A 20770-nucleotide genomic window follows, 5' to 3' on the forward strand; every position below is an offset into this window, starting at 1 on the left:
CTCAAAGTGTGATAGGAGAGAGAGAAATGAGGATGAATGTACAAGTTTAAGGGTACGTTTCTCAAGGTCTGTAAGTTGCTTGTCTCTCCTGGTGGTTGTAGGGCAAATTATATTGAACCCTTGCCGTCCAAAAGAGTTGCATCTTGCTCCTGGCAGCCAAGGGTGACACACTGGATGTACATTTCTGCACACATGCGAAGGACCATATCCTCAGTGCTCCTCTGTGTGAGGTTCGTAAGCTCAAAAGCAAACTGGAGGAGAGGGAAGAGAAAGAACGACAGTAGGTTTTTAACATGTTTGGGACCCGATACCATTTTGGCATAGATGCTCAGCTCTGGGAAATGAGTCTGAAGGTAGCGCTGTTATACACCGGGGAAAATGTGCCAGCCGCTCCTTCCTATGCAAGCGCTTCCCGCTCACCTTGCCTGCAGTGGGAAGCTGGAGAGACATGACTCTGCTCACTGGTGCAGGGTTAGAGCCAGGTCCAAGCTTTGTTCTGCAGACCGTGACCTGCTTTATCGTCCAAGTTTTCTTATAAGATCAGTAAAAATTGAGTAGTCTCATTGTGCTGTGCCGACACTTGGGGCTGGGTTGTGCCTGCCTTGGTCTACTGCGTGAGCTTGTGGAGTTGTGTAATTGCAAGTTTACTGTCATACAACGAATGACTGATGGCATAATTTGTATTTTCAAAATACATAAGCATCTCAAACTAATCAGGTGGTGCGGTAAATATTTCCAGGAGATAAAAACAAAGCATTAGGGCAGGGAACAGAGTTATAAATTTCCTTTAATGAGCTGCATATTGTTTGATCATGTTTTTTCATATACATGAGCTTCTGCATGCCAAATTCTAGTAATAATTGGCAGCTACTTCACAGTCCTGGAGAAATAATACTATAAATACTAGAAACAGTAAAATGAGTGGATGTGTCAGTTTGCCTTTCAGACTACTGTGACTAACAGGTGATTAGTACAAATAGTATTAATAGAAGGCCCGTTTATCCTTTCTTCTTGCTCCTGGAAATACAAAGAGAGTGTGAACTGGGGGAACAGAGGGGGCACGTTCAGGTCCTTCAGGCAGTTCTGGCTGTGTTTAATTCGCAAATCTGAGCAGTCCTGCTCACTTCCTGAAGCCCCTGCAGTTAAACACGTAAATGGTTTGGGGCCTGAAAGAGCCTCCTTGGCTCATTCTTTAGAGTTTGCAGTAAAACCTCACAAAGCAAGAAGAGCCCCAAATTACAAGTCTTTTCCTGCCTGCAGCGGGTGGGCTTATGATGTCAATGGGATGTGGAGAGACTCCATGTCCATTTGTTCATGTATGCCAGTAATATCTTCAAAGATGCATCAAATTAAAATATCTCATGTTTCTATGTGCAGATCAGCTGTCATTAATGGCAAATATTAATTTAAGGAAGTTTTTAAGATACATGGAAAGCACTCAAATGTGCTGAAAAGAACACTCAAATGGGAGTGAAAGATTTTTCTTTTCTAATTAAAGATTTTTCTATAGTAAAAACATGTCAGTGCTTGGTGAAAATCACACTCATTGAAACTTGGGAGAACAGGAGGAACAGTTCAGTCTTTCACCATGAAGAATAGTTTGTTTTTAATGATAATGAGAAGATCCCAGTGATAACTGCAAAGGCCTAGGAAAGCAGTACAGTCATGGGTGGATGAAATCTTTCTATAGAGTTTGGATGTATTTTTGAAAATGCTGTACTGCAAATCTTTGGGCGTGATGCTGCTCACTTGTAGGCAATCGAAGGGTGATTCCCATTGCGGAGGGGATTCTAGGCTGAAATTGTATGACTTGTCATATAGATTAGCATAAGACTAAAGGAGCATAAAGGCCCTTGCTGACTTTCAAAATATCTTAATTTTTGCTTAAAACCTTAAGTTGATTCATCTGCTTTATATTATATTAAAATACATACCTGTATGTTGAGGCACATGCATTTTAGCATAAAATGCAAGTCCATGGACTAGTACAAGGGGCTTGTGTTCGTAGCATTTTAGACATTGCTTCTTTTAAAGCAATTATGTAATGATCGCTGGCTTTTTTTTGATAATACACCGGTTACTGAAAGTGGGATGTTGTCTGTTTTGCCCATTTGCAAGAAAGCTGTGCAGTTGGTTTCCTTGCAAACCTCAGTCATCCTGCAGAGCCTTGCTGAAGCGTTACTTGGCTTTTCTGCAGGACGGTGGTGATAGGAAAGTTAGGTGGTGTTGCATTCACTAGCTGTAGACACTGAAGGGAAACTCCGAGTGTAAGATTGAGGAATGTTGGAAAAGATGGAATAATATTAAAATTGAAACTGGTTGGTGCTGGAAAATGAAACTGAGTGCTAGCTTTGTCATGACAAATATTTGCAGGTTGAAAGCAGTTTTATCCTAGGTTTGAATAAATGCTGGAGAGATAAGACTGCACTGTAGCCTGTGTTTACTTCATGTGTGTGTACGTAGAGAGGCACAATACCCAAAATAAACTAGAGGGTTTCTTATTTAATTTTTTCTCTCTTTACGGACTCTGTTCACCAAAGTTAATAAGATATATGTGGCCATATGCAACATTGTGAATGTTCCATAAACCTAACTTAGTTCGAACTTAACTTTGTTCCTGATGTTGTCATTATCTATCTTATATTGTGAATCATAGTAAGGAAAAATAACCTTGTTTCAATCCTCCAGGGGAAAACCCCTTTCTCTATCTCACTTCTGCCCAAAAACCCCAGACACCTACTTGTCCTGTGTCATCTGAAGCAAATTTGAGTCTGTTATCTGTACTTAAATCTACAGATACACTTTTCCTGTCTTGCTTAGGAACAAAATGTTGTCCCAGTTTCTGTAGTTGCAATTTAGTAATATCACAAACAAGTTAGTAGTAAACTGAATATGTTAAAGAAATGGAACAGAGGAAAGATTACAGTTTAATTCCTTAGAAAATCATACCTAATATTATTTATAAGCAGAATGCGATTCACAGTAAGTAAAAGTAAAGCTATATTTCAAACCAGCGTAAGTGAAATAAACCTCCCCGGGTAAGACTATGCTTGGATTTGATACTAATGAATCTTGCAGACCTGGCACTGCAGTTCTGAGTTTTAACATCAGATCCATTTGTTTATCTATCTTGCCAGTTCCACGTAATTTTCATGGGCCAAGGTGGATATTTTAGTTTGTGTTCTTTCTGGAGCATGCTATCTCTTTCAGTCTCCCCTCAGTAACAATGGAATCCACTGGCCAGCTCCAGCTAAATTGAACAGACGGATTGAGATCATGAAGTCCTTGAACTCCTAGCAGGTTTATCAAACAGGCAGTTGGATATAGGACAAAGACAGAAATTAGTGACCTCTCTAAAGGAAAGGCTTACCCATGTTATCACAGATGTGACAGCTCATTGGGGTGTGAGCAGTTGCGAGTGCTCCCAGCAAAGGTCTGGTTGTGGTCACTTACTGTGCTGCTCGCTGTGCATGGGGTCACCTACCTGCAAGAGGCAAAGCCACCAGAAACCAGCCTTTGTGGACTCCCCTGCCTAGGGGACTACTTGGTCTTTTAAAGAGGGAGAAAATACGAACTCCTTTTACTTCTCCCACACTTTCCTAATAAATGTAGTATTTTTATGTTTTCAGCTTCCCTCTGCTCTAAACCAGCAGCACGTTCACTCTTGTTTCCCATGTTGTGCGGAAGGCAAATGCAGCCTGACAAAGTGATGTGACCGGGGCTGTGTGGGAGGCATAATGTGGTCCTGGCCTGTGCAGCTGAGCTGGGAGGTTAGAGCCCAGCCTGCGGTACCACTTGCCTTTTCTGTCCTGTGTGTTGTAGAATCACTAGTAAATGCAATTTGAATGCACATATCAGGTATTACAGGTCCTAGACCTTCTCAGATGGCTTTCAGAAATGCAAGACAAGAAGTGCACTGTCTTAAAAATTAACCGCATTACAAACCATGCCTGTGGCTGGTTAAATGCATAGAAACAATTGTCTTTGAAGGAAACGAACACAGATCCACGATGCTTTGAAGACAGAGGACAAACAGCATGGTAGCAGTTGTGACAGGGGCCAGCTTCTCCTAGAGACTTTGCCTTTTTCATTCATGAAAATGGATGGGCAGTGGTGGTAAAGTGAGACTGGATTTTACACATACTTCCTTTGCCCTTGGGTGTCCTGCTCGCAGTGAGCTTGCAGTCCTCTCCTGCGTGGAGGGCCAGTGGAAGGCACATGAAGGAAGAGAGAAGTTTTCAGGAAGTATTTGAGTACTAGGAAGGCATTTCACTTGGCCTTGGCCAGGTCCTCAGTGCAGTGGTCAATGTCATTCTTGCTCAAAAATGTGCTGCCAGGTCCAGAACTGTTTAATGAAAGTTGAACAGTTGATTTCCTACACCTGGAGCACAGGGAGGTTTCCATCATGGGGTATTTTGTAGCAACTTCCAGTGAAGCTCTTTGAGTGTTACACTCTTGTTACTGCTGAATACAAACAGCTTATGAGGAAAAGATCCTTTTCCCCTTCCTGATAATGTTTTCAACAAATGTGATGGATTGTATAGGCAGATGGCTTCTAGCCAGTGGCCTACAGACCTCTGTGTGGCCTGCAAACCTCCATAGGCTCAGCAGGTATTTCTTAATAGGTGGCAAATCATAACTGAGAAATTTAGACATCATGTCATACAATTCTTAGCTTTTCATGCACTGAAAAAATGTGTGATGACTGTCATTACGTGAATGAGTTATGAGAAATTTCCAGATTTTTGGTCTTTTTAATGATATTTGGAAAGAGAACATAAGACCTACTGTGAGAAAAAATACCAGAGGATATTTGATAAGCTCAGATGACAGCACAGTCACCTTAAAAAAGTACTGCCTAAAATTTTCTGCTGGCTGTTTTTATGACTAATGCCTAAAGTTTGTTATTTTTCATGGGGTTTAGTGGGGGAAAGGTAGTACTTTTTATGTCTTTTTATCCAGTTTGTTTTACTTTTTCCCTTCTATAACCATTCTTTACTATTTTGGTGCAAGACGAAGAGCAAGTATTTTAGAGAGCAGAAGAACTCATTGTAAAACTACAGAAATTAGGTTAGTTATTGTAGCTGAAACTACTTTGATCTATTCTCTCTATTCACCTCAAGATGCCCTTGCTGCTGTCACTATTACACTGTTGCAATATTACAACAGAATATAATAATATTATTATTTGGTGGAATAATGATGAATAACAGCAGGTTTGTTTTTTTTTTTAATGATTATGCCCACATTAGCAAGTAGTGTGTACCACCTGTAGAGTATTTGTATAGTGAAAAACGTAGTGCTGGGATCCTGAGGTTCACACCAGGCACATTTCAGGGTTCTTTCCTTCTGAGCAGCCTGGTGCCACTGAGTGCCCGCTCTGGAGAACATAATGGTTCTAGTTTAGTTCCTCCCAAGGGGGATTCAGTTCACTTGCTTCAGGACCATCCCACAGCGCAATTAAAAGCCCAGGCAAGGTGGATTATCTGGAGACTTGCTTCAAAAGCTGCATCCCTGATGTGAACAAAAGTGCTAAGGTAGCCATGGCCTATAGGGACCTTGTAGGATGAAGGGATGGAAAGAAAGGCAAATTTCAGCGATCTCATCTTGTAGTTGTATCTGTTAGTAAAACACATTTCATAATTTTTCTTTCTTAATGTTCTTTCTTCCCTTTTTCTTTGTAGTTATTGCTGAAAGGGGAAGGTTGGTGTGAGTACGCATCAGAGAAGGAAGGCTGTTTTGAGAAGTTAGAAAGAAATCTTCTACCGAAAGAAGGATCGTATCTTCTTTAAGGAGCTTATATAATGCTAAGTGTACGTTAGATGCTTAACCGGTAATGACCCATGTGTAGCTGTTTGTGCTCGACTTGCTGACTGGAGACAGTGCTTATGCCCTTGAGTTCAAGAGGGTGAGCAGTGAATTGAGGCAGTTGGTTATTGTGAGACACTGGCTAGGCATCCTTTATTTCAAGGTGTGTAGGCTCTTTTTGGTATATGTCCTGAGGCAGAGAAGGAACATATGGTATGGTGAGATGCAGTGTCATATTATTGCTAGCATGACTTGAAAAATATACGATGTTACCTTAGAGAGTAGGTGTGAGAGCCAGTCTGGCAGATGTGACAGCCTTGCTTTCTGGATCTGACAGCTGACAGCCCAGAGAGCCTACTACCAAACCTCATATTTGCCGAAATGCTCATGTTATGATTTGTGCTGAAGAAGTAAGAGTAGAGACAATAGAATCAGTGGTACAACTTTTAAAAAAAAAAAAAGTCTGGAGAAGTAGATTTTACACAAAAGCTTCATCTTTCTCAGTGTCCTGTCTCCTTGATTGGAAGAGTAAATTTGGCTACAAAAGTTAAATAGCTTTTCTAGCCAACCAATTCACTGGATCCAGGCAGAGGACAACATTTCTTCTGCTGCCTGGGAGATTATGGTTGCTGGCCAAGCTGCTGGCATAGTCCTGCTGATCTCAAAAAGTAAAACCAAATTACAGTGGTGCTGAGCTGGTTGTGACTTAGTCAGATTTTTGTTCTGAAAAAAGCTTATGGTAAGGCCTCCAAAGTTTCCTGCAACAAAGGTCACCACAGGTTTTTGCTGAAGTGTCCTGTACTATGTGGTGCTGGAGATAAGTACGAGGAATATTGATTGTTCATTCCTTATAGCAGCAAACAACTACATTTCAAAGTGCAACCTTTTATAGCTAGAAGGTAGTTGAGCTGAGTAAGTAAAGCAGAAGGTAACAGGAAAAAAATAGCAGACTCATCTCTCCCAAAAGACATGAAATTTCTTCTTTTTCTAGAGCCCTTCATTTGAAGAACCCAGGATGTATCTGCACATTGCAAATCATGCCATACTTCATTTTCTTAACATCTCTTTCTAAACTATACAAGCCCTTTAGCAGAGAGACACTCACAGCTGCTGCTTTTCCTGGGCAGAACACTGAAGTTTTACAGAAGGAAGTTACTGTCCAGACTGGCTTGGCCATTGAGAGTCTGGGTGGAGGGTATTCAGCTCTTCATCTCTTGGGACTCTTGGTTCTCCTGGGAAGCTGAGGAGGGTTGTGCCACGGTGAGGGCAGGTGGCTGTATGGCAGGGTCACCTGCCATGGGAGGGAGCTGCTGGCTTGCACTGCGGTCAGTCTCTCTCAGACCTGTGTGCTGTGCTCAGATGCTGGGATATGGAGGCACTTAAGAGGGTGCCAGGTGAGTCTGAGGTCAGCGCATGGTGAGGCCGGGGTGATTACGACTTGGAAAGACCTAACACCCCTCTGGGCAAGCGGGAGAGTGTGGCTCTGCATCACCTTTTAATGATAAACAGGCTGACACGAGCCATGGGGGTAGGGGGTGAGTGCCGGCAGTCCTTGCTCCAAAAATTGTTCGATGAAGTCACTCTTGGCTATTAAGAAAAGAGGGGAGTTTATGGTGTTCGTGCTTATGAGCAGAAGGCAAGAAAAAGAGTAAATACCGAGTGGGAACATGTGCCTGAGCCTGCCAGATCCTTGGCAGGGGCAAGGGAGGGCAGCAGGCCCATTTCTGCACGACTGGGGAAATCAGTCCCTGTCCCCATGACAGGCTGCTGTGCAGAGAACCCAGTGCTGCTGTTTCTATGTCCTTCCTAGCTAGTCTCAAAATGAGATTGCATTTTAGCACTCCACTTTGATCTGGTCTTGGCCCTGTCTTGTCACATGTGGTAGTACCACGGTGGTTTTGTCCAGGGCCACCCGAGAACTACTTGCCCTGGGGATGGCGAGGGAGACTGGCAGCCCCACCAGCTGCCCAGGCTTGGAGGTGGGCAAACCTGCCCCAAATCCAACAATATAAGCAGAGTCTTTCGATGTAGTTTGTCTGGGGGTTTTATTTTCTTCTTTACTTGATTCTTTGTTTCCACTGGGCTTTTTCATGGGCTTTGACTGGAGTCAAGTCACAATAACATAATGAACATAGAAGTTGACTAGAATGGAAAATCAGTTCAGTGTGTTCAGCTCCATTAGCAGTTTGAGAGAGGCACCACTGTGAAATGAAGGAAGACTGGGGGGAAGGAGGGGTTCCACTGGTGACATTTTCTCAGGTTGCTATTGTCGTGATATTTGAGGTTTTCTTTTCTTAAAAAGCAGATTATTTCTGCCTTCTGAGTGCATACCAGCACAACACCTGTTGCATTCCTATGGCTCCGAAGCCAGCAGGCAGAGAAAAAGACCTCGTGATTTTTGTCCAGTCTTGTAGCTTTTGAGGGAAGTACTACATTTTGAGGAGACGTGCTGGTCAAGCATCATTTAATTCTTAGGGGTTAGCAGTACAGCATGTGTGAGGTGTGATGTGCTGCTGTTTTCAAGGGACCTTGGCTGAATTCAGCTGCTTTGCAGCTGGCAGGGTTAACGTTACTTGTATGGGAGGAGGAAGGGAGATTTTTATTTCATTTAGCTCTGCTGGGGGCTAGAAAAGCCAAGCACCGCCTCATTTATGGCGCTGGGAAAAATGAAAGAGCTAACAAAATGCTCCTGTAATTTGTTTGAAGTTGCATTCATTTCTCCAGAAGGGGGAGAGTGGAGTAGTTGGATGCTGGGAGGAATGTGTCTAATTCAGGACTGTCCTTCCTCCCTGACTTGAGTCCAGACACTACAGAGAAAAACCAAGACATTTAGAAATGGGCTGTCAAATCTACTCATATGTGATTTTGCCAAGTCCAGCATATTTGACAGTTGAATGAGGCTTTGTATGTGTGACTGAGTAGTTCTGTATTGAGTTCACAGTTCTTTTTGAAACCATTCAGGTTACTGAGCAAATACCAGAAATGCACAGAGGTGCAAGCCACGAGTAGATAGGGTCTGCAGGAAGAGCACACGTGCATATGGCAGACCTGCCACTGCTTTCTGATCGTGAAATTTGGCTCATGGTAGGAAAAAAAAAAAAGCAGAACCAGTTTTGTTTGAAGTATGTTCGTTACACTGGATCTTTAGTGTTTTATCATCTGCTGTATAAATTGCTACCTTTTTTTTTTAGAAAACCAAACATTTCCTTCATCACAGTTAAATATATTTTCATTTGGCAAACCTTGGTTTGCTGCTCCTGTTTCTATAAGGATCAGATGGGTAATGGAAGCTGTACAGCAAATTAATGTATGCTACTCGAGATAGTAAAATGCAGGGCTACAATAGGCCTTTTTTCAGCAGCTGTAAAGCTGTTATGTCACTACAGTGAATCCATTCAGTCTCCCCCACGCTTGCTGAGAGCACCCAGGAGAAGGGAGCCGTACTAGTGAAATGACTATCCAGCAAAACAATCTGAGGGACATGCTGATGACTCACTCCTTGTTTTGTTTCACAGGGTCTTTTTCTGCGGATGTGATGTTTCAGCCCCACATGAGTTTAGAGATCTTTAACTTTGTCCACGTTACCAGATTATCCATTAAATCAGCGTGGGTGTTGCATTCCTCACGTCAGCCCTCCGAGATGGGGGAATACTGTTATTTTTGCTGTAGAGGAAAGGGAAACTGAGGCACAGGAAAATTTGAGTTAAGTGACAATGTGCATTAGTAGCCAAACTCTTATACTTTAGTTGCACCGTAGAAGCTTGAGTGTCATTCAGAGCTATTTCAGCCCTTCGGGAAGTGTCCTGTCGCATTTGCCCATAGGTCATGCAAAAAGCCTAGAGAATAGCTGGGAATCTGTCCCTCAAACAACATTGTTTGTCTCTTTAAACAGAGCATTAAAAATCTAAGTATGTGAGAACAGGAGGAATTTATGCTGATTTTGATTTTAAAATAGAATCCCTGGGCACCTTGTATTTGAGTCAGGGAAAAAAATGAGAGGCAGAACCTAGTTGATTCAGCAGGGTGACACTCCATAAAATAATCCCTTTAACACTTTTGCTTAAATTAAGAATGGTTCCTAGGTGGCATGAGTCATGGATGGAGTGTCCTCATTTCACGCTGAACTTCCAGCCTTCTGTGGATTTGTGTCACTGCTTCAGAGGGCTGTGCCCTCTTCCTGCAAGTCTGCAGGCTTGGCTGTTGCAACCTTTACTCACGTGGAGTGAGAGCAGGCTCCTCCAAGCAGGCAGCAACACCACGTAAGTGAGAACAAGCACGGTGGAGTGGGGGAACAGGGTCGTTTAAATGGAGCATTTTGGATTTGTTTCTACTGTGAGCAGCTTTGGGGAGTGACGACGTAGGCGCAGCCTCTGTGCACATGTCAAGGGAAGCCCATTTTCCCCTTTATTTGTGTGTTGGTCTTTGCTCTGAGTTTTGCATTGTGTTTTCTCCAGCGGGGTGTGTAGGAATAAACTGTGATGTAGAAAGCTGTACTTTCTGAATTTCTGACTGCTTTTGGAAAAGTTGTATTTTCTGAAGTACCTACAGCCACAGAAGGCTGTGGATAATGTCTCTACTTCTTGAAAGCAATGGAACATGTTATTCAGAGCTGTCTGTCTGTCCTAACCGAGGAAGAAAACCAAAGTAGTCTGGCTTACATGTACGCAAGGTCAAATCTTGCTCTTTGCCGTGTTGTCAAAGTTTGTTGGCTTCAGTGGCGATAGTCACAGGTGTAGCCCCGGGAACGATTTGCCTTTCAGGCTTTTTACAGTGCAGGAATGAATATAGTTGTTGATCCTCAAAATTGCTTGTAGAGAAATAACTGGGATGCCTGTAATCCGGAGGGGCCGCGCAAATGCCAGACCGCTCTCTCAGAGGGAAAGTGAACTCTGCGCTGGCTGGCAGCGTTTGCTTCTGGTAGCCAGGGGATTTTCCTGCTGCTAGAGCCTGATTTTGGAGGCTTCTGTGCCTGACCAGCTCCTGGCCTGCCTTGCTGCAGGTACGGGAGAGGGAGGAGGGCGAAACAGGGGGTGGTGAGAAAGCGGTGTGGTGGCAGCACTCGCTGAAAATTTGAAACCCTTCAGACCTTTTTTGGCGATGGTGGAGAATGTCAAAATTGATTGTGTTAGAGGCCTGCCAGTTTCTCTTACTCATTGGCCTGGTCGCTCCTCCTCCCTTCCTTCCTCTCTCCTCAGCTGGGCTGGGTTTTGTGGTGCTAACGCTGCGTTGCTGCTCCAGCATGGCTACTACTTCCCCCATGCTGCTACTACAGAAATACTACAGTAACTCAGTGAAGATTTAGGGAGTTGGCCGTATACATATTATTAGTGGTAATAACGGTGGTAGTAATAATAATCAAACCGACGATTGCTCCCCCGTTTAACAGTTTGATACTTTACACAATGATTTTTCTTCTGATTTGTATCTCAGGGCTTTCTTCACTTCTCACCTTCATAAATTTGTAGAATCTAGTATATACTGGATTGTGCTTTTAAATGAATACTTTGTGGTGTGCTGTCATGCAGATTTTAAAAATAACATGTTTTTGAGTGGTCTAAAATAGTTGGGATTTGGTGTTTGTTTTTGTTGTAGGTTTTTTGTGTGTTTTAAGTACAACCCACAGAAGCATGTTCATGCTGCTTCTGCTGGGGAGAGTTATCACACTTGCTTTAAATAATGAAATATACATTGCAGAAAGGTCAGGGATTTCCCCTGAGCCACCCACCAATCACTTGAACTGACATTTTCATTCTGAGTGTTTTCTTGTTTTGTTTTTGTTTAAGATCCTGGAGCACAGGGAAAGAGTTTTAATGCAAAACATCAGAAAAAGGCTGCAGCATCTCCTGTGAGAGAGGGGGAAAAAGATTTACAATTGCATGTTGGAACACTCATATGATTTGAGGTAAGTGATTGGAGGGTCTCGTCATAAGTTACAGGCAGTTTGTAATTAAATTAATCATTATTTACCTCAGACTGTCACGATATTTCTGTCAAAAGCAATAAAAGCAGATGGGAGATGGAAGGAGAGAACTTTAATAGCAAACCCAGAAACAGCAGTAAAAATATGTAATGCACTTACCTTTTGAAAATGGGCCCCATGAGGTCCAATTCTGAAAACAGGCAATCATTCTAACATTTATAAGGGTTAAACCCTGTTTAAATTAATGAGGCTGTTCTCCTTGAAAGTTAGGTATGTGCCTGAATATTTCCAAATTTGGAATCTCTATCATATGAGAACTCTGCAGAAGAAAGCTATTGAAGAATGTACAACACACAACCACAAAAATGCATATACAATTCTGTTACTGTTGGTGATAATGTCATGAGTAATCTGATTTTACAGCATTCTTAACTGATATTTTTGTATTAAATACACAGTTCTCATTTTTATGTTTAAGCACCTCATTGAAATACCAAAGTGCTTAACAGAGCCTGTAAATTCTACAGCAGCTTTAGTAATACGTCTGTCTTAATTGCTTCATCAGTGTGTCTTGAATAAGTAGAATTAAATGTATAAAGAAAGTAATGACCCCTTTCATAACAAGAGTTGCAAATTACGCTTGGATATTTGAATAGCAGCCGAACTAAGAGTTCCTTGACTGAGGCCAAATTGTGTTGTCCTGACTTTGTTTGTTTTAAATAAAGGCAATAGTGAGTTGCAGGGAAAAGCTCACCTTTTCCCTCTAGTCTTCTTTTTCTTGTTTTCATCGCTCATTAGGAAAGAATGACCTCCAAGTCTCTTTTGTCTAGTAAAGACAATACGTTATAGTTGTAAAACTGAGAACCACTGAAGTTGCTGCATAAATGAAACCTAAAAACCACCAGTCTCTTTCTTAAATAAAAAAATCAACCTATTTACTCTGTTCTGTCCCATAAGTGTGCTGAAGTAGACAAAATTATTGTAAGAAACTTGCAGAATCAAAAAGACCCACATAACATGGAAGAAGCAGGGGATACAGTCCCACAAACCTGCAGAATATCAAAACCCTGGGCTGGTGGCATTTGCAGACGTTTGTTGCTTACCAGGTTTCAGAAGAGAGGAGAGCATAGCTGGCCCCTGGTGACTGCTCTGTATTTGCTTTGTAGGAACAGAGCTATTAAGTTTCTTTTGAAATCAACAGGCTCGCTGCAGGGAGCTAAATATTTCCTTTCTGGTCAGTGGACAAGAGCCATTGCTTGGGAAATTATAATAGTCCTGTAGGCATTTGTACTGATTTATCCTAAAAGTTCCAAACTTTTACAAATCAGCGTAGCCAACTCCTTTGCCTGTGCAGGTCTTGTTCTAGGGACTGTGAGCCCAAACAGGAATACAAGACTCTTTCAGTAGGAATCTGAGGCGATTTCTGTAGTTGTGTAATGAGGTATTAATGCAAATCTGTTTGAAACTGCTGCTCTACAGCCTTCAGGGGCTCTGGTCCTTACCCTCCCCTCTCTGCACCCACCCCTGTGGTTCAGGTGGGGACTTACTTTCCTTTCTGGAGCAAGCCCTCGTCCAGGTGTAGGGTGACAGTCCTGGCCAAAGGGGTGGGAGAGAGAGAGGTGCCCCGCAGTGACCCACGTGTGATCGCGCTCAGCCCACCTCTGCTTTCTCTCCATCCCACTCTCCTGGTGGCACGCATTCCTTTTCAGCTCTGCAGAGCATAAATCAAAATACTTTTATTCCTGTCTTTTTTCATTGACGTCAGACAAGGATAACGTTCCTTTCACAGCTGCCTTCTTGTTGCTCTCAGAGGAGGTACATGTTGAAGTTCAGGGGAAGGTATCTTTGTAGCATCTCTATGGCCTTTATAATCATTCGATCAGCTCTCTGTAGTCACAAAATTGTTTAATCTTGTTTAGTTTTCTTTGTATTGGAGGGTGCAGGAGCTCATTGGCTGATCATTAAAGAAAGGGAGATTTCCTTGGTGACAAGAGAAGCTTTTTAATATCTGTTAAATTGTACCACTACTCCTGCCCTTTCTTGATTCTTTTATTTAATGCCCCTTTTTATGTGCCTGGAAAAGGTCCTGTGGTGTGTGCCAGGGAGTTACACGGGCGCTGAGCTGAGCGGACAGAGGGACCGACTTTCTCTTGCCTTGTATTTTTCGCAGGGAGTGAATACGGGGGACTGAGCCTGCCCGGTTAAACACATGCCTGTTATATTTTGCCTTTCTCTGCTCTTCTTTCAGCTGTCAGCATGCCATGTTCAGACAGCAGTGATCAGTCACAAATTGTCCCTCGTCCATGCTCTTCAGCTCTTCTAAAGCATTAGTTTAGTGGAGTTCTTCAACAAAGATGGCACTAGTTCGAATGTTTCTTTTTCTTTTTTTTTTGTTTGGTTTTTTTTTCCTTTCTTCCCTCTGGCTAATGGAAAAAGAGGTTGTTTGTTTGTTTGTGTTTTCTCCTCAAGTCAGCTGCATTAGTTCCCAAAGCAACTTGTGTTAAGTGGAAATGAGGCTTTGATAATATGTTTGCTCGCTGGAGACTCGCTTAGATTTTTTTCTTCCCCCCCCTGCCCAGTATATGGATCTTTTCAGTGGGGCGCCTCTATTGTGAATCAGAAAGAAAGTGCACGGGCTGCCAGGCACATAATGGAATTGTTCATTTGTTTCTGTAAGTATGTGTGAGCCTTTGTAAAGAGGAGGCGGTGGGGGCAGCGAGTGGAGACCTGCGCTGCAGGGAGCCGGGAGCGTGCAGTGGCACAGCCTGGGGCACCGTTGTGGTGACATGTGGCTGTGCCCACTCTGCTCAGCGCTGATGGGCATTACCTGGGGCGTCTGCTGCTTAGCACATCATGTAAAAATGAGTGAAGCTTAGGTGACCGTTGATTATGCTGGCTGTAAAGCGCATAAGGCAAAATATTGGAAAGATGTAATATATCCAACACTTTCCTTAAACCATGTGCATTGGCTTTCAAAAGAGTGATGTAAATATGAACCATGCCAATACTGTGCTTCCTCACTGTGAGGCTATTTATTATAAAGGACGTATGGTGTAAATCATTTTACTATGGAGTAGATAAAGAGCGTGAACTAAAGCCTTGGATCCAAGCCCACCAGCAGCTTTGCAAAAGGCAGGATCCAGATCTGAAGTCAGTGGTTCACACAGTTTCTAGTAGAGAGTGGTTTTGACTTACTCCATAAAATGGGAGTAGCCAGAAGTTTTAAATTGAGGCTTTTAAACAAGTTCTTGCCATTTTCCCACCCACTGTTCACCTCTGCTTTAGAAGATTACGGTAAAAGCACACCAGCCATTTTCTCCAAGTCACTGTGGCCAGGACACACCAACTTAAGGAGTGGAGAGGGGCTTCTGAAGTGATTACTGTTATACAGCCATATGCTTTTTTCCCAGAGTTTTTCTTTTGAGGAGTTAGACCTCTGGTTCCTTCTGGATGAAGTTCTTTGGAGGTAGGACCTTAAAGATTCACAGACACCAAGAAACAGTTGGCATGGAGCAAACCAGGCCACAGTGGCTGGAACTCACCACCTCCTCTAAAGCCTTCTCTCATGATACCGTAGCTGAATTACAGATGTGAAAAATTACAGCATTGTAGACAATAAATTAATAAAGCCTAACCTTTCCTTGCTGCATAGGGGACTCTGTTCTTATTCTCACCCTTCTCCTTTGCCCTTGGACACAACATTTTTAGGACTTTTTGGTCTCTAGCTGTGAGGCATCTGGTTACGTGTTACTTTGCACATCTGTTAGATACGTCAAATCCAGCACCCAGAGACTTTATGTGGATTTGCAGCACTCTTTGTTGGACTTTGAATCCATAAGCCAATGAATGGCTTATGAGGATACAAAAATGCAGTATTTCAATCTACTGCATGTATTACTGCAGTTTATTGCATATATATTGCATAAAAATACTACAGTCCCCTTTATGTTTGGTAGAGAAAAGCCGGTATGGGAAAGATGCAAAGTGCTAGTGAACTGGGAAGTGTTTAGTATGGCAGTAAATATGCAGCCTGTTCCCGTGTTCTGTTACCCTCACTGTGAAGAAGTTTCTTCTTGTATTTAAGTGGAACCTCCTGTGTTCCGGTTTGTAGCCATTGCCCATTGTCTTATAATTGCTTGTCACTGAGAAGAGCCTGGCTCCATCCTCGTGACACTCACCCTTTACATATTTATAAACATTAATGAGGTCACCCCTCAGTCTCCTCCAAGCTAAAGGGACCCAGCTCCCTCAGCCTTTCCTCATAAGGGAGATGTTCCACTCCCTTCATCATCTTTGTTGCTCTGCGCTGGACTCTCTCCAGCAGTTCCCTGTCCTTCTTGAACTGAGGGGCCCAGAACTGGACACAATATTCCAGATGGGGTCTCACCAGGGCAGAGTAGAGGGGAAGGAGAACCTCTCTCGACCTACTAACCACCCCCCTTGTAATACACCCCAGGATGCGATTGGCCTTCCCGGCCACAAGGGCACAGTGCTGGCTCATGGTCATCCTGCTGTCCACCAGGACCCCCAGGTCCCTTTCCCCTACACTGCTCTCCAACAGATCGTTCCCCAACTTATACTGGACCCTGGGGTTGTTCCTGCCCAGATGTAAGACTCTACACTTGCCCTTGCTATACTTCATTAAATTTTTCCCCGCCCAACTCTCCAGCCTGTCCAGGTCTCGCTGGATGGCAGCACAGCCTTCTGGCGTGTCAGACACTCCTTCCAGCTTCGTGTCATCAGCAAACTTGCTGACAGTCACTCTATTCCCTCATCCAAGTTGTTGATGAATATATTAAATAGTACTGGTCCCAGTACCAACCCCTGAGGCACTCCACTAGATACAGGCTTCCAACTGGACTCCGCCCCATTGACCACAACTCTCTGGGTTCTTTCCTTCAGCCAGTTCACAGTTCATCTCACTACCCAATTGTCCAGTCCACACTTCCTCAGTTTAGCAGCAAGGATGCTGTGGGAGACTGTGTCAAATGCTTGAAATCAAGATAGACCACATCCACTCCTTTGCCATCATCATCTTTCATTTGAACAGTTTCCTTCTCCACTAACCTCACTGTTCAAGGTTCTGCCTTCCTTTTCCTCTGGTTGCTAGTTCTGCAGGCGCATAAAATTTGGCAAAAACATGTGACTCCTTAGCTGGTCTTTTTTCATGATCCAGCATAGAAACCAAATGTGATAAATGTTATTTCTACAAATGATGAGCTAGGACTACTGATTTGTGTGTGGTGCATGACAGCGAGCAGGAGAACTTAATTGTAATTTCCCATGTTTTTCTGTTTGCCCTGATGAGACTATGCTCTGTGCTGGTGGTCCTTGGATAAAGAGGCTGAGAAGAGCATTGCCAATAAAATCGTGTGCACATCATCTTCTGTTTTGCTGATACGTAGTGGAGCAACCCTAGGGAAGTGAATAATAGCCGTTTTAACAGCCGTGTATGTTACTTGATGCTTGGGAGCCCCTTGCTAGCCCAGTTAAAACATGTTGGCAGTGTTAGAGGTGTCTGGGTAACACAGGGGTTAGTGCAGGGGTGCTGGAATAGGGAAGATTTTATTGAATCCATGACGCTGTGAAAACACAAATTCATCCGAAAGCTGACTAGAGGCAAAAGCCCCAAGACAGAGCGGTCAGTGTGCTTCCCCTCTGCAGGAGGGCTTGGCAGCTGGAGCCCATGTGGGAGCCCTTCACCGCTGAGCCACAGTTCTTCGTGCCCTGGCTTTGGGGAAAGCTGTGGCTGCCAGGAGAAGCCGTCCCGAGGGCTCCTGGACCCCATGGCCCACCCGCCCTCAGCAGCAAGGGAGCCCTTCGGCAGCTGTCCGCCCTCTCCTCCCCGGGTTCTCTCTGCCGTGGTTGCTGTGGGCCAGGTGCTGCAGCTGCTTTGTTTGAAATGATAATATTTTACACTGTTACTGTGGAATACTGCAGTATTTTTTTGTAATTGCGGGCTGCACGCCAGTAATGTTCAATAACATTTTGCTCTTACTGTGCTGTTGCTACTGTAGGCATTCGTTCCAATTTGGGCTGCATTTGCAGTACGTGGTATTTTTTTTTTTTTTCTAGACTGTGCTCATTATCTATTGTGGATATTTTTGGATTATTCATTTCTACCCACGTCTATCCGTACAAATCTATCTCAGAAAGCATTTCAGAGAGTGGCAGTCTCTGTTGAACAAGCAATTGTTGCGGCTTTCACAGAATTACGTTCTTGTGCAAGTATGAAGCAAGAATAAGATGAGAATGAAGATGAAAATTGCTTTGTAAGTTTAAAAATGATAGTGGTTTTAAAAATGTTTGAGGCAGATAGAAGGCTAAGCCTTTCTTTGATTGGTGATAAATGTATTTAGTGCTAAGTCTTGGTATGTACCAAGTCATAGGTGGCTGAAACCTCTGCGATGGCAGAATCTGAGAGGCACTTAAAATTGTCAGAGGCTGTAATGATTCTCCACAGTTTTCATTTTAAGTATTCATTTTTTTTAAAATTTTGTTTCCAGAGGAAAGTAATTGTAGCTTGGAAGATGGTCAGCATCATTCGTGCCAACAATTGTTTATTGACGTTGTCATGGTCTGGAGATGAAATTTTTGTGAAAGGGAAATTGGAGTCCTAGACATCAGAATTTACAGCTAGTCGGCCTGTAGACAATTTGTTTCTGGAAGGTAGAGGTCGGGTCCAGAAGGAGGCAAAGAAGGTACAACATAAAGGAGACAATTAATTTGTTTTCTGGTAAATTTGGAATAAGATATAGTGTGTATACAAAAAGGACTGCACTTCTCTCGTGTGTGATTTTAGTGTCCTTTTACTGTGCTGACTCACCAAACTACTTCAGTTTCAGTCTGCATTTGGTTTAAATTACCTCAGAGGCCTGCATTTGTACACTGCTCTGTAAAGTACTTCCCCTCTACAGTCCAGTTGTCTTTGTTTTGTTTTGTTTTTTGTTTGACATTTCAACTGACTTGTCTTTTTTTGGTTTTCCAGGTCTCTGTTTTACTAACATTTGAAACCAATCGCTCTATGCCTGCTTAGACCCTTATGATAGGTAAAAACCATGTTGTAGCAACAGATTGAACAAGGAGTGAATCACTGCTTTCTGCCTTTCCATTAGATTACCTAAGCCACTATGCATAAATATTGCTTTATGTACGATACAACAGCATGATTATCTCACTGCATTGACAGAACAGTGCTGGAAGTGAATATGGTTCTTCTTCTATTACATCTTTAATGAGCTACAATTAAAAATAATGTGTTGGCATGCCAAAATAGATATCTTATTCTCAGAACTTTATCAAAGCCATTTCGGCTGTTAAACTTAGTTGACATTGTGTTGTTCTGAAAAACTTGAGAATTAAACAGCAGAAAAATCTGCTTTGCTAGATGGAAGTTAGCTGGACAGTAAAACATGTCGACTAAAAGGGTTCAGGTCTGTACTGAGTGCAAAAGCCTGCTTTTTGTCTATCTTTGAGGGTGAATTTTTTACTCTATAGTAAAAAAAAAAGTAAAATCACAAAGCAGCAGGTTTCTACAGAGCTCGAGATAGGTCCCAGGTCTCTTGACACCTGTGGCAGCAAGTCTGAGTCACAGATGGCACAAAGCTATGAAGCCTAATACTCTCAGTATTCAAACGCACACCTACGTAGGAGTTTAATATCAAGTACCTCTTCTAGCTCTGGAGGTTTTTTTCCCCCCAAACTAATAAAATTTAAGAGTCATTCTTAGACTTTTGCGGAGAAAAATTTTCTCAGCATTTGTGGCTTTGTGAAGGATTGACATCACTGAGAGATCAGAAAATAGCACTGTCAATTTTAGCTTGACAGCATTCCATTCTCTGCTCCAGAAAACTGATGAATAACAATGGATGAGTCAAAGATTTTTTGGAATTTTTTTTCCCCCCTTCCCCACAACCCACCCGCCTTGTGCAATTCCATTGCCATTTTTAGCATGAAGGGCAGTCCTCCAAAGAATGTCTGTGTGCTTGAACTGTGATTTCTTGAAAATTCAGAACAAAATCAATTTGTGTCAGATGACAAAAATTATTGTATGTTTCTATGCGTTTTGGTAATATTACGTGAGCTTCATTGAAGAATCCACAGTAAAAGGCAGGAGGCTCTTGATAGAAAGGTGTTGCATCTCTGCTTGCGCAGCATGGAGATCTCCCTGTCATGCTGCTTCATTATGTTGTGATGAGTATTTGCTTAATTTTTTTCTGTGTTTTATCAACTGTGCTCAGGGAAGTTGCCTGACAAAACAAATTATCAGTGGGTTTGGGAGACTTGGACCAGCTTGAAGCACTTGTTGAACCACAGCATCCTTCTGTCTTTGCCTCATTTTTCTGTGTGGAAAAACAAGAATTATGTTTCTTATGTATTTTGGCAGGATGTTAAGAGTAGAAATACTAAGGACAGAGAATTGTGCGGGTGCTACTGTTACCTAAGTGATGTGGTGTGTTTAAGATAAGCAGTGTTCTCAGCTGTTCTTGGCAAAATCACTAGGGTTATGATAAGTGTGATTTTTAACTTTGAGTATTTTTTTTTTAATTGCAGAAGTGGCCTGTATCAGGCATATTCTGACATGTCAGAATGAATGTGTGAAGCATGATGCTGTATGAAGCTGCTGAAAAGAAATGTGAGAGGAGAATGTTAAAGTGATCGTAAAGGGAGGATCAGTACATTTTTCTTTTGCAATAGATAGCTTGTGTTTTACTTAAAGTTGGCCAAAAAAAAAATAGAGAAAAGGAAAAAGTGCAAGTGTCCCCTTAAGAGCTTCTGTGTCAAATTTGAAGAATGATTTGAATTCAGTTATTAAAGTGTGAAATGGAGGGATTGTAGTTCTGCTTTAAATTATGCGTCTCAAATTAACCTTAGCTACAGAATCTGTGCTGACGCCCCCGTAATGACACATTATTGGTACTAATGGCTTCTTTGTGACTTGAGATACAAACAGACATCCTAGACAGAAACATTTCGGCTTGGGACTAAATAAGACACAGGATGTGTGTTCCCACCGTGGGTTTCTCGTGGCAAAGCCCCGCT

General features: G+C 42.6%; 1 long non-coding RNA gene across 1 annotated transcript in view; it reads left to right on the forward strand.

Annotated features, from left to right (window-relative positions):
* The window catches only part of LOC308037270, an 87583-nt gene that overhangs the window by 50668 nt on the left and 16145 nt on the right, over positions 1–20770 (forward strand). Inside the window, exon 3 of the long non-coding RNA XR_013921776.1 lies at positions 11592–11710. This is a non-coding gene — a long non-coding RNA (uncharacterized lncRNA). The remainder of the gene's footprint in view (positions 1–11591; positions 11711–20770) is intronic.

The sequence above is a fragment of the Nesoenas mayeri genome (assembly GCF_963082525.1).
Source record: "Nesoenas mayeri genome assembly, chromosome: 2".
Taxonomy (NCBI): Eukaryota; Metazoa; Chordata; class Aves; order Columbiformes; family Columbidae; genus Nesoenas; species Nesoenas mayeri.